General features: G+C 40.7%; 1 pseudogene; it reads right to left on the bottom strand.

The window, feature by feature from the left end:
- Nucleotides 1-1,287: 1,287 nt before the first annotated feature.
- LOC138986854 (zinc finger protein 280B-like) lies at nucleotides 1,288-16,646 on the bottom strand (annotated as a pseudogene).
- Nucleotides 16,647-17,049: the final 403 nt, after the last annotated feature.

The raw sequence follows: 17,049 nt of genomic DNA, 5'->3' as shown, positions 1-17,049 counted from the left end.
AATGGGAAATTACACATACAAAGAATTAACTGTTAACTGTAATACATTCGTGTCCAAGGCAACATAAGATACAACACTGAAATCTTCACATGTTCAACTAGGGTAAGACACATGTAACTGGAAAAGGTAAGGAAAAGTTCTGTAAAGGCTTTAATCACCTGGACCATTTTTATCCACTACATTTACTATTCTTGGACACCTCCATTATAGCTTAAGGGTAAGACAACTAACTTTAGCCCAATTCATAAACTGAACAGATTCCTGTGTTTGAGCCTTTTCAGTTAAAAATATGGGTCCAGGACAAATCAAACTGGACGTCAAGACTTTTTCCTTGGGAATCTTAACTTGCTTTACTACTGTGACTGAGACAGACATGGCTACTTCACTCTGACTAAAGGCCAGCCAATGGGAAAGGCGACGAAATGAATCAAATTCCCTTTGATCACTCAATATGAGGTCCACAGGCACCAGGCCTCATTCTATTAACTATATCTGCTTCTCCAACTGCAGTCAATGATACACAGGGCCTGCTTGATGCTTGCAGAGGCCCCTCATCAAACACAGGCATTTTAATGGTTGGCATCCTTGAGATGTCCCTGGGCTAGGTAAAGACATTCTGAGACAGTGTTCCTTCTGCTGTGGCTCCATGCCTGGAGAGACTGTGTGCCTCTTTCAAACTGGGACAAGAAGCCACAGCTCTCTGCTGACTAAATCCTGTGTCTGCTCCAAACTCACATCACAGCTTCTCCATCAACGTCTCCACACGAGGCTTTCAGAGCCAGGTTACCTTAGATCAGCACAACAGAGGCACTTGGAGAGTTCAGCAGCACATGGGACCATACCATAACAAAGCCATTCCAATCTGGCTGTATAGTTAATACTGAGATCTTCAAGGCATGAAAACAGTTGAAAATTATGTTGCCAAAACGCTCAACAGATTGTATCTATAGTAAAGCTTTGGAACTTACAAATAACTTGAAATACCAAAACAGGTTGTTATTTTCCTCTCTCCCTCTCTCATTCTCTCTCTCACACACACGGATGCACACATACTTTTTACATGTTAAGACAATTATATGAAAAACAGGTAATATATTTTAAATAACATCTCAACATTCAGATCAAACAAAACTGTACTTCATGAATTAAAAAAAAACATAAATTACCCATTGGTTTCACTATATTTGATACTACTGAATAATGCTATAATTTGGATTTTTTGTTTTTAATGGTTTTTAACTTTGAAATACTTCAGTCTTACTGAAAGTAGAATTAATGGATTTTTTTTTAATTCCTACTTTTAGATTTGGGGTGTTGATTCAAAACCAGTGTGTTCACAGTAACCGATGCTACTTCCAGAAATCCTGGTTGAAGAGGTTCCACTGATACCTGTAACAACTTTTGTTTCAGGAGGTAATACTTCTAGCTCCTTAGGCTTCTTAAACATTTGATGACACTGGGTCTCGTGCTCCATTTTCTCCTTGAAAGTTAAAAACTGTAGCCGACATTTGGAACACCAGTGAAAACTATACCCAGTGCCCTCTATAATGACACATGTATGGTATTACAGTTTTAAAATTTTTGAGACAAAACAGGCAAAGCAAATGCTTAGTGTTACCATGGTATGCTCTGAAATGTGCATCCACATCTGCAAAGACTCATAATCTGTAACTGTAAACCTGGCATACATAGAGCATTTCACCAGAATTATGCTTGTCTTTCATGTGCTGTAAGAGAAACTGATCTGTCTCAAAGGACAACTCACAGATTTTACAGACTGCGGAGAGATCCTGGGAAATGTGGACACTTTCAATGTGACACTGCAGCTGGAAGGAAGTAGGAAACTGGTGGTGGCAGTACTGGCAGGTAGTATGGTTTTTCCATCTGTCACCTCTCTGCCTCTCAAGTTCCAAATGGTGCTTCATGTGATTCATAAATGACATTTTTTAGGACTTTCAAGCAGCTGAGGCATTTAAAGGCTGTGTGAGTCTTCAGATCTGGCCACACATCTCCTATATGCTGTCCACAGTAGAAGTCACCAAGTAACACAATCAGATTTCCTTCTGTAGGTACAATTTTGTTTTGACTTGCTAAACTTGGAAAGTCAGTTTTGTTAGTCCATTTCCTGCTAAAGGACTTACAGGCTTGCAATGAACATTGTCCTTTGGAAAAGCTGTTGGACAAAGTTCTCCATTCTGAACATGACTTAATGAGGTAGGAACACTGTCTGTGTGCTTTGCTCAGTAGTCACTGTATAAAAAATACCTTAAGGGGACAAAGCTAAAGAATGTTTCCTGTAATTCCAACACTGAGTTTAGGTCTTTTGGGATTTGTGCTATTTGTTTCAGAAGTCAAAAGTCGCTTTGAGACATGAGGACTTTTATCCATATCTCCTGCAGAAACTGCTGTTTCTACTGGATGCTGCAATGAACTTGTGAAGGTAATCAAAGGAGAACATACCTCTGAAAAGCTATTAGGCATTATTTATGGCAAAATATTTTTACAATCAGCTTTAGACAAAGGCACATTGATAACAGGACTATCTGTTGATCTTGATTCAGAGTCAGAAACTGGCAAGACAGTCTTTGCTGCTGATCTAGGAGTCACATGACTCCTACATGTGACTTTTAGTGATTACATGTGACTTTTAGTCATGTGACTAAAAGGCTGTAATTCGTGAGCATTATCTTTCCTGAAGTGACCATACCTTTTTCTCCTTGAACATGAGCCTGAGACAACTCTGTTCAATATGTTTGAAATGACTGGTTTTGAATTTGAGGTCATCCAACAAAGATCACATCAGCATCTTCATTTACATGTTTCACTTCAACGAAGATCAGTTCAGCATCTTCATCATCTACTTGTTTGGTTTGTCCCATGCTTTTCAGTGGTTCTGGCTCTTGTTCTTCTTCACCTAATATACACAGTGGTTCCATATTTTAAATAATTTTTATTCTTGAAGGGTGCGCCACAAGTCCAAGCGCTTTCTTTTATATAAACTGCCACTTAAGTATAAACATACTACATATAAGTTAAGTACAGAAAAATGCACTATCTGATTATATCCAAAACTCTAGGGTAGTTATAAACACACTTATCTTACAGATAAAGACACTAAGTATCAAAGAGAATAAATGACAGCTGAAAAACCTATGACTATAAGTCTACATAAATCTAGAATCATAGCTTTGTCCCATGTTGATTTTAATCTCTTCCATTTCCAAGGTAAACCATTCAATATCACAGTAATCCAAGTCTATGCCCCAATCAATAATGCTGAAGAAGCTGAAGTTGAACAGTTCTATGAAGACCTACAAGACCTTTTAGAACTAACACTCAAAAAAGATGTCCTTTTCAATATAGGGACTTGAATGCAAAAGTAGGAAGTCAAGAAACACCTGGAGTAACATGCAAATTTGGCCTTGGAATACAGAATGAGGCAGGGCAAAGACTAATAGACTTTTGTCAAGAAAATGCACTGGTCATAACAAACACCCTCTTACAACAACACAAGAGAAGACACTATACATGGACATCATCAGATGGTCAACACGAAATCAGACTGATGATATTCTTTGCAGCCAAAGATGGAGAACCTCTATAGCGTCAACAAAAAACAAGAACAGGAGCTGACTGTGGCTCAGACCATGAACTCCTTATTACCAAATTCAGACTTAAATTGAAGAAAGTAGGGAAAACCACTAGACCATTCAGGTATGACCTAAATCAAATCCCTTATGATTATACAGTGGAAGTGAGAAATAGATTTAAGGGAGTAGATCTGATAGATAAGAGTGCCTGATGAACTATGGAATGAGGTTGTTGACACTGTACAGAAGACAGGGATCAAGACCATTCCCATGGAAAAGAAATGCAAAAAAATGGCTGTCTGGGGAGGCCTTACAAATAGCTGTGAAGAGAAGAGAAGTGAAAACAAAGGACAAAAGGAAAGATATAAGCATCTGAATGCAGAGTTCCAAAGAATAGCAAGAAGAGATAAGAAAGCCTTCTTCAGCGATCAATGCAAAGAAATAGAGGAAAACAACAGAATGGGAAAGACCAGAGATCTCTCCAAGAAAAATCAGAGATACCAAGGAACATTTCATGCAAAGATGGGCTCAATAAAAGACAGAAATGGTATGGACCTAACAGAACCAGAAGATATTAAGAACAGGTGGCAAGAATACACAGAAGAACCACAAAAAGATCTTCATGACCCAGATAATCATGATGGTGAGATCACTGACCTAGAGCCAGACATCCTGAAATGTGAAGTCAAGTGGGCCTTAGATAGCTTCACTACCAACAAAGCTAGTGGAGGTGACAGAATTCCAGTTGAGCTATCCAAATCCTGAAAGATGATACTGTGAAAGTGCTGCACTCAACATGCCAGCAAATTTGGAAAACTCAGCAGTGGCCACAGGACTGGAAAACGTCGGTTTTCATTGCAATCCCAGAGAAAGACAATGCCAAAGAATGCTCAAACTACCGCCCAATTGCACTCATCTCACACGCTAGTAAAGTAATGCTCAAAATGCTCCAAGCCAGGCTTCAACAATATGTGAACCGTGAACTTCCTGATGTTCAAGCTGGTTTTAGAAAAGGCAGAGGAACCAGAGATCAAACTGCCAACATCTGCTGGATCATGGAAAAAGCAAGAGAGTTCCAGAAAAACATCTAGTTCTGCTTTATTGACTATGCCAAAGCCTTTGACTGTGTGGATCACAATAAACTGTGGAAAATTCTGAAAGAGATGGGAATACCAGACCACCTGATGATCTGCCTCTTGAGAAATCTGTATGCAGGTCAGGAAGCAACAGTTAGAACTGGACATGGAACAATAGACTGGTTCCAAATAGGAAAAGGAGTACATCAAGGCTGTATATTGTCACACTGCTTATTTAACTTCTATGCAGAGTACATCATGAGAAACACTGGGCTGGAAGAAGCACAAGCTGGAATCAAGATTGCCGGGAGAAATATCAATAACCTCAGATATGAACATGACACCATCCTTATGGCAGAAAGTGGAGAGGAACTAGCCTCTTGATGAAAGTGAAAGTGGAGAGTGAAAAAGTTGGCTTCAAGCTCAACATTCAGAAAACGAAAATCATGGCATCTGGTCCTATCACTTCATGGGAAATAGATGGGGAAACAGTGGAAATAGTGTCAGACTTTATTTTTCTGGGCTCCAAAATCACTGCAGATGGTGACTGCAGCCATGAAATTAAAAGACACTTACTCCTTGGAAGGAAAGTTATGACCAACCTAGATAGCATATTGAAAAGCAGAGACATTACTTTGCCAACAAAGGTTCATCTAGTCAAGGCTATGGTTTTTCCTGTGGTTATATATGGATGTGAGAGTTGGACTGTGAAGAAGGCTGAGTGCCGAAGAATTGATGCTTTTGAAATGTGGTGTTGGAGAAGACTCTTGAGAGTCCCTTGGACTGCAAGGAGATCCAATCAGTCCATTCTGAAGGAGATCAGCCCTGGGATTTCTTTGGAAGCAATGATGCTAAAGCTAAAACTCCAGTACTTTGCCCACCTCATGCGAAGAGTTGACTCATTGGAAAAGACTCTGATGCTGGGAGTGACTGGGGGCAAGAGGAGAAGGGGACGACAGAGGATGAGATGTCTGGATGGCATCACTGACTCGATGGACGTGAGTCTGCGTTTACTCCGGGAGCTGGTGATGGACAAGGAGGCCTGGCATGCTGTGATTCATGGAGTTCCAAAGAATTGGACACAACTGAGTGGCTGATCTGATCTTATCTGATTTTAAAAAAGAAAGAAAGAAAAAAAAAAAAACCAACACCACTGATCATTAGGTGAAATCACATGTAAAGGACGAGTAGTTTTACAAAAGCACTATTGTACAGTGTTTAGAAACGTGGACTCCGGAGTCAAAGAATATTGAATACATAAGTATTTAAAATATGGAACCACTGTGTATATTATGTGAAGAAGAAAAAGAGCCAGAACTACAGAAAAGCATGGTACAAATCAAACAAGTAGATGATGAAGATGCTGAACTGATCTTTGTTGAAGTGGAACATGTAAATGAAGATGCTGATGTGATCTTTGTTGGGATGACCTCAAATTCAAAACCAGTAGTTTCAAATATATTGAACAGAGTTGTCCCAGGTTCATGTTCAAGGAGAAAAAGATATGGTCACTTCAGGAAAGATAATTCTAAGTTAGCCACACACTGGAATTCTAAGTTAGCCACACACCAGCTACATCTTTTTGGGCAAATTTATAACCTTTAAATGTGATTCTGTATCTTAAAGACAAAAATGCTTATTTCTTAGACTTAAAGTTAATAGCTCTTTTTAAAAGGATCAGCTATTTAATGGCATCTTGTTTTGTAGGAAAATTGGGGGAAAAAACTTATCTTAAATGCACATTACAACTGATTCACACATACTAATTTCATCAATGTTAATACAGAAAATAGGTAGCCAATTCAAAGTATAAAGTATCTCTACATAGTGCACAAACAGCATAATTCAATGTCAAGCACTTAACACAGGCCTAGCAAATTGAGAATGAACTATCTTGATAATCTCACTCCAATTCCACACTGATATATCCTAAATGTCTCCCTCTAATCCTGACTAAACTTAAATCCAACACTGCTTCATCCTTCACTCCACATGTCTCTTCCCACATAGCAGGCAAAGTGATGCCACTATTTCTCTAATACCAGTATCACACAGAGACATCACACACACAAACCGATATCCCTTATGAATATAGAAGCAAGTGTCCTCAACAAAATATTGGCAAACAAAATCTAACAACATATAAAAAAGATTATATACCATGATCATGTGGGATTTATGGAGGTATGAAAAGTTGGTTCATTATACGAAAGTCAATCAATGTTATGATATTTTAATAATAACATTTAATAATTTTAAAAAAGGACAAAACACATCTGCCTGCCAAAAAAGCATTGCCCTGAATCTAGCACCTTTTCGTCATAGGGGTTAAAAAACATAATAATAAAATAAGAACAGAAGATAACTTTCAATCAAAGGGTACCTGTAAAAGACCCACAGCTAACATCACACTTAATAATGAAGAAATGAAAGCTTTCCTCTAAGATTGGGAACAACACAAGGCTGTCTATTCCGCACTTTGGCTCAATATTATATTGGCAGTTCTATAACCAGGGCAATCAGGTAAGAAAAAGGAGTTGCTGTTGTTGTTGTTTTAAAAACAAAAACAGCATTCAGAGTGGAAAGGAAAAAGTCAAAGTATATTGAGATAACATTCTTTTATTGAGGAAATCCTGGAGAAACCACAAGTATTACAACTAATAAAAATCTTGCAGAATACAAGATAAATATTTAAAAATCAATCACATTTCTACACAGTGGCAACAAATGTTCTGAAAATGAAGTTAAGTAAACACTTCAGTCTACACCAGCATTAAAAAGAATACTTAGGAAGTCAGAAAGAAAAAGACAAATATCATATGGTATCACTTACATGTGGAATCTAAAATATGACACAAATGAACTTATCCAGGAAATAGAAACAGACTCACAGACATAGAAAGCAGATTATGTGATAACCAAGAGAGGAAGGGTGGGGGAGGCATAGACTGGGAGCTGGTGATTGGCAGACGCAAACTATAATATTAATATATAGAATAGATAAACAAGATCCTACTGTATAGCAGAAGGAACTATACTCATATCTTGTGATAAACAATAATGCAAAAGGATACGAAAAAATTGTGCGTGCATATGTGTGTGTATACATATGAAGGAAAGGAAAGGTAAAGGGAAGGAAAGGAAAGGACAACTGTTGGCAAGCACATACAAAGACTGGATCCTTGTGTGTTATGGATAGATTTTAGAATGTTGCAACTGCTACAGAAAACAGTATAAAGGCTCCTCGAAAAATTAAAAATAGAACTACCACATGATTCAGCAATTCCACTTCTGGATACAAATTCAAAAGAAGTGAACATGGGGTCTTGAGATATTTGCACAGCCATGCTCAAAGCAGCACTAATCACAACAACTAAGAGGTGGCAGCACCTAAACGTCCATCAAATGTGATATATACATACAATGGAACATTATTTAGTCATATAAAGGAAATTCTGCCACATGCTACAACATGCATGATCCTTTAAGACATCAAGCTAAATTAAATAAGCCAGTCTTAAAAAGACAAATACTGTATGTTTCCACTTATATTAAATATCTAATATAGTCAAGCAATAGAAAGGAAACAAAGAACGATGGATTCCAGGGTCTAGGGAAACAGGGAAGAAAAGAAGAGTTGTTGTCTAATGGGACAGGTGATGGGTATAAGAGTTTCAATTTTGCAAGATGAAAAGGTGTAGAGATCTGTTTCATAACCATGTGATAAGGAATTCCCTGGTAGTTAAGAGGTTAGGACTCCATGCTTTCTTATCAGGGGCCTGGGTATGGTTCTCAACCAGGAAACTGTCATTCAAGCTGCATAGCACAGCTAAAACAATGACAACAACAAGAAAACAACACTGTGACTGTGTGTGTGTGTGTGTGTGTGTGTGTGTGTAGTTGCTCAGTCGTATTCAATTCTTTGCATCCCCATGGACTGTAGCCCACCAGGCTCCTTTGTCCATAGGATTCTCCAGGAAAGAATACTGGAGTGGGTTGCCATGTACTTCTTCAAAAACGCTGATGAAAGTGTGTGAAATACTTAGCATGTTAAAATGGTTTCAATGGTAAAATTTAAGTTACAAGTTTTTTACAACAATCAAAAAAGAAACAAAACATTTAACAAGGAAAAGAATTTGAGTAGACTTTTCACCAAAGATGATATACAAATGGCCAACAATAACAAAAATACTGCTTAATGTGATTCAATTCAATTCAGTCACTCAGTCATGTCTGACAATTTGTGACCCCATGAATTGCAGCACGCCAGGCCTCCCTGTCCATCACCAACTCCCGGAGTAAATGCAGACTCACGTCCATCAAGTCAGTGATGCCATCCAGCCATCTCATCCTCTGTCATCCCCTCCTCCTCCTGCCCCCAATCCCTCCCAGCATCACAGTCTATTCCAATGAGTCAACTCTTTGCATGAGGTGGCCAAAGTACTGGAGTTTCAGCGTTAGCATTATTCCTTCCAAAGAAATCCCAGGGCTGATCTTCAGAATGGACAGGTTGGATCTCCTTGCAGTCCAAGGGACTCTGAGTCTTCTCCAACACCACAGTTCAAAAGCATCAATTCTTTGGCGCTCGGCCTTCTTCACATTCCAACGTTCATATCCATACATGACCACAGGAAAAACCATAGCCTTGACTAGATGGACCTTTGTTGGCAAAGTAATGTTTCTGCTTTTCAATATGCTATCTAGGTTGGTCATAACTTTCCTTCCAAGGAGTAAGCGTCTTTTAATTTCATGGCTGCAGTCACCATCTGCAGTGATTTTGGAGCCCAGAAAAATAAAGTCTGACACTATTTCCACTGTTTCCCCATCTATTTCCCATGAAGTGATGGGGACCGGATGCCATGATCTTCGTTTTCTGAATGTTGAGCTTGAAGCCAACTTTTTCACTCTCCACTTTCACTTTCATCAAGAGGCTTTTTAGTTCCTCTTCACTTTCTGCCATAAGGGTGGTATCATCTTCATATCTGAGGTTATTGATATTTCTCCTGGTAATCTTGATTCCAGCTTGTGTTTCTTCCAGTCCAGTGTTTCTCATGGTGCACTCTGCATATAAGTTAAATAAGCAGGGTGACAATATACAACCTTGACATACTCCTTTTCCTATTTGGAACCAGTCTATTGTTCCATGTCCAGTTCTAACTGTTGCTTCCTGACCTGCATACAGATTTCTCAAGAGGCAGGTCAGGTGGTCTGGTATTCCCATCTCTTTCAGAATTTTCCACAGTTTATTGTGATCCACACAGTCAAAGGCTTTGGCATAGTCAATAAAGCAGAACTAGATGTTTTTCTGGAACTCTCTTGGTTTTTCCATGATCCAGCAGATGTTGGCAATTTGATCTCTGGTTCCTCTGCCTTTTCTAAAACCAGCTTGAACATTAGGAAGTTCATGGTTCACATATTGCTGAAGCCTGGCTTGGAGAATTTTGAGCATTACTTTACTAGCATGTGAGATGAGTGCAATTGGGCGGTAGTTTGAGCATTCTTTGGCATTGTCTTTCTCTGGGATTGGAATGAAAACCGACGTTTTCCAGTCCTGTGGCCACTGCTGAGTTTTCCAAATTTGCTGGCATGTTGAGTGCAGCACTTTCACAGCATCATCTTTCAGGATTTGGAATAGCTCAACTGGAATTCTATCACCTCCACTAGCTTTGTTGGTAGTGAAGCTATTTAAGGCCCACTTGACTTCACATTTCAGGATGTCTGGCTCTAGGTCAGTGATCTCACCATCGTGATTATCTGGGTCACGAAGATCTTTTTGTGGTTCTTCTGTGTATTCTTGCCACCTGTTCTTAATATCTTCTGGTTCGTTACATCCATACCATTTCTGTCCTTTGTCGAGCCCATCTTTGCATGAAATGTCCCTTCGTATCTCTAATTTTCTTGGAGAGATCTCTAGTCTTTCCCATTCTGTTCTTTTCCTCTATTTCTCTGCATTGATCGCTGAAGAAGGTTTTCTTATCTCTTCTTGCTGTTCTTTGAACTCTGCATTCAGATGCTTATATCTTTCCTTTTCTCCTTTGCTTTTTGCTTCTTTTCTTTTCACAGCTATTTGTAAAGCCTCCTCAGACAGCTATTTTGCTTTTTTGCATTTCTTTTCCATGGGGATGGTCTTGATCCCTGTCTCCTGTACAACGTCACGAACCTCATTCTATAGTTCATCAGGCACTCTATCAATCAGATCTAGACCCTTAAATCTATTTCTCACTTCCACTATATAATCATAAGGGATTTGATTTAGGTCATACCTGAATGGTCTAGTGATTTTCCCTACTTTCTTCAATTTAAGTCTGAATTTGGTAATAAGGAGTTCATGATCTGAGCCACAGTCAGCTCCTGGTCTTGTTTTTGTTCTGTATAGAGCTTCTCCATCTTTGGCTGCAAACAATATAATCAATATGATTTCAGCGTTGGCCATCTGGTGATGTCCATCTGTAGAGTCTTCTCTTGTGTTGTTGGAAGAGGGTGTTTGCTATGACCAGTGCATTTTCTTGGCAAAAGTCTATTAGTCTTTTGCCCTGTGTCACCCGTATTCTAAGCCCAAATCTGCCTGTTAGTCCAGGTGTTTCTTGACTTCATACTTTTGTATTGCAGTCGCCTATAATGAAACGGACATCTTTCTTTGGGTGTTAGTTCTAAAAGGTCTTGTAGGTCTTCACAGAATCGTTCAACTTCAGCTTCTTCAGCGTTTCTGGTTGGGGCATAGACTTGGATTACTGTGATACTGAATGGTTTGCCTTGGAAATGAACAGAGATCATTCTGTCATTTTTTAGACTGCATCCAAGTACTGCATTTCAGACTCTCTTGTTGACCATGATGACTACTCCATTTCTTCTGAGGGATTCCTGCCCACAGTAGTAGATATAATGGTCATCTGAGTTAAATTCATCCATTCCAGTCCATTTTAGTTCACTGATTCCTAGAATGTCGAAATTCACTCTTGCTATCTCTTCTTTTGACTACTTCCAATTTGCCTTGATTCATGGGCCTGACATTCCAGGTTCCTATGCAATATAGGTCTTTACAGCATGGGATTTGCTTCTATCACCAGTCACATCCACAGCTGGGTATTGTTTTTGCTTTGGCTCCATCCCTTTTTTATTTCTGGAGTTATTTCTCCACTGATTTCCAGTAGCAGCATATTGGGCACCTATTGACCTAAGGAGTTCCTTTTTTAGTATCCGATCATTTTGCCTTTTCATACTGTTCATGGTGTGATTAGAAGAATGTAAATCAGTCTCAGTGAGGTACTACTTCACACCCATTAGCTTGGCTATATCAAAAGAGGAATAATAATAAGTGCTGCAGAGGATGTGGAGAAAAGGAATCTTCATATATTGTTGATGTAATTGCTGTAAAATAATACAACTTTGGAAAAGTGGTTTGTCAGTACCTCACATATTAGAGTAGCCATATGATCCAGCAATTTCACTCTTTTGTATATATCCATAAAATTTGAAAACGTTAAGTCCATGCAAAAACAATATTCACAGCAACATTATTTACAATAGCCACAAAGAATACACCATCCAAATATTATCCATTAATTGATGAGTGGATAAATCAAGTGTGGTATATGCTCACAATGGACTACATGCAAACCATATACTATATTCATATACCATATTCAGCCATAGAAAAACATGCACTGTTATACATCCATGAAATGGGTGAATCCTGAAAATACACAAACTAGGGGACTTCCCTGGAGATCAAGTGTTTAAGACTCTGCACAGGTTCCATCCCTGGGCTGGGAACTAAGATCCCACATGCTACATAGCTAATAAATAAATATTTAAAAGGAAATATGATATCTGAATAAATCAAGACACAAAGGTCACACATTGTGTGTGGGAGAACTGCAGGTAGAAAAGAAGCAGGAAAGAGAAGAATCCTGTAATACAAATGAAACATTATTTTAGGGAAGAGGAAATGAACTATTGTGATAAAGGCTGCCAATTAATTAAATAAAATATAAACTAAAAAATTGACCACTGAGTTAAACATTTGGAATTCACTGGTGACCTTGAGAAGAGTGGATTTAAAGTAAAATGAGAGAATTAGAGATAACAAATTCTACAAACAACTCTGTAGAAGTCTATAATACACAAATATGAAATAAAAGCAGAAGCAGGATGTGTCACCAAAAGATGGATTTTTCATGAGAAGTGACATGAGAGTCAGTCTGTTTGCTGATGGGAACCATCCAGAGAAACAGAAAACTTAATCCAGGACAAAGAAGAGACTTGCTATAATATCACCGAATAAAAAGAATTGAGATCTAGCACACAAGATGGAGTAGGCAATGGCACCCCACTCCAGTACTCTTGCCTGGAAAATCCCACGGATGAAGGAGCCTGGTAGGCTGCAGTCCATGGGGTCGCTGGGAGTCAGGCACAACTGAGAGACTTCACTTTCACTTTTCACTTTCCTTCATTGGAGAAGGAAATAGCAACCCACTCCAGTGTTCTTGCCTGGAGAATCCCAGGGGCAGGGGAGCCTGGTGGGCTGCTGTCTATGGGGTCGCACAGACTCAGACACCACTGAAGCGATTTAGCAGCAGCAGCAGCAGCAATAGCACACAAGAAGTGTAGACGAGTCAAATAATTTGCTCAGAGTAACAGAACTGAGATCCTATTAAGAAAGGTTGGCATGGTGGATTAATGGGTATGGTAGCCAGCCTTCAAGATGACCCCAAGTGAATCACATCCCTGATATTCCCATCCATGTGTAGTTCTTTCTCAAACTATCACAGGGTTGACCTGTGAGACTAAGCAAATACAGAAGTGAAGATGAGTAACGTCTGAAAAAAGACTCTGCACTTTATCTTGGGTGCAAGTTCTTTCCTGAATCACTCATTCTGGGAAAAGACAGCAGCGTCCACACCAGCAGCCCCTTGGTGGGACCCACAGAGGGAGAAACTGAGGCCTCATGAGTACAGCCAAGTGAGAGAGCTTAGATTCAACAAGCCAAGTCTTCAGAGGTTGACAAACCAGATAAAAGCTTGACTAAAGCCTTAGCAGAGACACTGAGGCTAAACTACCCAACTGGATTCTAGACCAAGAGATAACAAATGCAAGTTCTTTCAAACTATTCAATTTTGAGATAATATGTACAACACAAACATTCAAGCTATAATATCATTCACATTATACTTACACACAGAAGAGCTCTCCTATAAATATGGCAAAAATTTAAAAACACAAAACATGTCAGAACACCTAAAAACAGGAGTTGCCTGGTAGTCCAGTGGTTAGGACTCAGCCTTTACACTACCAGGATCCTGGGTTTGATCCCTGGTTGGGAACTAATATGCTATGAAGCCACATGGTGTGACCAAAACAAAACATGACAACATTGATTGAAGTTCACAGCTGTGAACTTCAAAGCTGTACCAGCAATAGATAACTATACAACAGAGCTGTAGGCACAAGTTGCTGGGCATACAGCTACCTATGATCTTGTTTACTGGCATGAAATGAACCCAGATGGTCCCAGGCCCCCATCCAGTGGAGTTCAATTACTTAATGAAATAAAGCACTTAAGATTACAGAAATGAGCCAGTAATCTCATGTAAACACGTTAAATTACAACACATTTTCTCTGAATGAACCACTTTATTCATTTGGCCATGCTGCTTGGTTTGTGGGATCCCAGTTCCCTGACCAGAGATGGAACCCAGAACTGCAGTGAAAGCCCAGAAACCTAACCACCAGACCACCAGGGAACTCCCACACATTCATTACTTTGATTTTGTAGCTAAAACCTTAGGCTATGTGTATTGCCCCAATTTAGCGTCACAAAGTGGTAGAAGTCAGCTCTACACAGCTTGAAACCCATGGTGCTATTACTGTTTTCTTTCAAGAAGGCAGGAGAAAGCAAGCCACCAGCCTCCCTGCCTGTTTTTAAGGGTACAACTCAGAGAGCTTCAGAGTGACCTGAAACCATGATTGCCCTGAAGTACCACCTGCAATCAGGGTCAGCTAATCCCCAATCAGAACTTTCTCAACAGCCCATGAATGAAAGGAGAAAAACAGAAGGCAAGAAAGACACAACTGTGTTCCTTATTGTAAAGATGTCTGTCACCTTACCTCAGGGGCACACTGAAAACCTGAGCATTTGAGACTACCCAGGCAGAAGGTCACATCCTGGGGGTGGGCAGAGGGAAAGGTCAGGCTGAGTCATGTGTTCTGGGAATGGTCTATCTCCCAGGCCCTACCTGGCCCTACCCTAAGGATGCTGACCAGGCGTCTCACACTCAACCAGAGCAAGTGATTTAACTCCTCTTTCCTGAGCTTCTTCCTCCTACCTCCCTTCTCTCAGTAACAAACAAACAAATACCGCATCTGCCAACTTCCCGAACCAAAAGCCTGAATCTCGGGGCCCACAGGGACAGGGGCAGCCCTGGAGTCCGAGGAGAGGCAGAGGAAACAGAAAAACTACCAAGGCACCACGGCAGTGAAGAGGCCACTAGATGGTTTTTTTGTTTGTTTGTTTTTGTTTGTTTTGTTTTTTTGCTGCGCTCACCTGACTGTGCCTGGGCGTAGAACTGGCTGGGGCCGAGTCACAAACCTGCTATGAAGATTTTTGTGTGTGTTTTTAAATATATTAGGTTCCACAGGAGCCTGGGGCAGGGGCCGGGGGCTTGACAGGCCCTTCCCTGGAGCTAGCTCATCCTACCCCCGGGGCAGGAAGGCTGCCAGGGAGCAGTGCCCACCCAGACTAGAGAGGGGAGAGGGTGTAAGGGGCCATGGGCCTGTGGGCCCAGTCCCACGCTCCCTCCTGATGGTCCGCGGGTTCCCACAGGCATCCACGCCGAGAAAGGCCCCATGCGTGTGGGGACCCGTGAAATCCTCCCCTCAGCCTTCAGGCACTGCTTATGGCCGCACCATGCCCCAGTCCTTACCGGTCCCCGTTGGCGGTGGTACAGAACTGCAGGCAGCTCACCTGGCCCTAGGCTATCCCCGGGTTAAGCCTGAGGCCACGACACCTTCTCAGTCCCGGGTCGCCACCGCCACTGCCCCTACAGGCGTGTGAGCTGCCACCGATGATTGGCTGCCAGATGTCGGCACCTGCAATCTGATTGGCCGCGAGGCCGAGTTGGGCGCATGCGTGCGCAGTGGCACCTCTGGAGGCCACCACTGGGGGCGCGGTCAGCCTGCACCTGAATCTTAACGGTCTTGGGTCTGTCAAGATTGACCAGCTCACCAAAGAGAGGGGCGGGGGGAAACACAGTCAACAGTCACCGTGACACAGGTCTGAGAGCGGCATCCGAGTCTACCAGGGGAGTCCAGTGATGATGTCCAGCACTCACAGAACTCAGGAGTGACCTGCCCCTTCCTTAAGGAACTTGACCATACACCTGGATCTTGAAGCCTCTCCTCTTGGAATTCCATTTGGATCAATTCAGGGCAGCCTGCCGCTGTTTTTGCACAGCCAATAGTGAGCTGAAACTGAGCTTTACTTATTTATTTATTTATTTATTTTTTAGTTTTAGAGCCTTACACTTTTAAATGGCTGTGGAAACCCGAAAATAATATTATTTTCTGACGTGAAAATTGTGTGAAATTCAATTTTCAGCGTCCTTAAAGTTGGAACAGGGACTTGCCAGTTCCTTTGGTTATTGTCTATGGCTGCAAACTTGATTAATCGCCAAAGATCATATTCGCAAAGCCTAAAGTATTTCTTTTTTTGGCCCTTTGCAGAGTCTTTTTGAAATGCCCTGTTCTGCTGGAAGGCTCCTAGTAGTCATATAGGGGAATAAAGTTTTGGTTTTGTTACAATATTTTCTTCTCTATTACATTCATTTTTGTTATTTATTAATTTCTTTCCTTTTTATCGCTATAAGTTTTTTCTGTTGCTCATCTTTACAAATTTTTGAGATAGTTGTTTGTAACTCTCGTTTCTCTTATGTGTAATGCTATAAATTTACCTTAATTTATTGTTGTTCAGCCTTTTGGTCATGTAGGACTCATGACCCATGGACTCAGGACCCATGGACTGCATGCAGCACACCAGGCTTCCCTGTCCTTCACTATCTCCTAGAGTTTGCTCAAACTCAGGTCCTTTGAGTTGGTGATACTATCCAACCATCTCCTTCTTTGCTGCCCACTTCTTCTTCTGCCCTCAGTCTTTCCCAGCATCAAGGTCTTTTCCAATGAGTTGGCTTTTCACATCAAGTGACCAAAGTATTGGATGTTCAGCTTCAGCATCAGTCCTTCCAGTGAATATTCAGAGTTGATTTCCCTTAGGATTGACTGGTTGGATTTCCTTGCTGTCCAAGGGACTCTCAAGAGTATTCTCCAAAACCACAGTTCAAAAGCATCAATTCTTCGGCACTCAGCCTTCTTTATGATCCAACTGTCAC

Source organism: Bos mutus, unplaced genomic scaffold (genome assembly GCF_027580195.1).
Source record: "Bos mutus isolate GX-2022 unplaced genomic scaffold, NWIPB_WYAK_1.1 CTG218, whole genome shotgun sequence".
Taxonomy (NCBI): domain Eukaryota; kingdom Metazoa; phylum Chordata; class Mammalia; order Artiodactyla; family Bovidae; genus Bos; species Bos mutus.
This window is presented reverse-complemented; position numbering and strand designations above follow the sequence as displayed.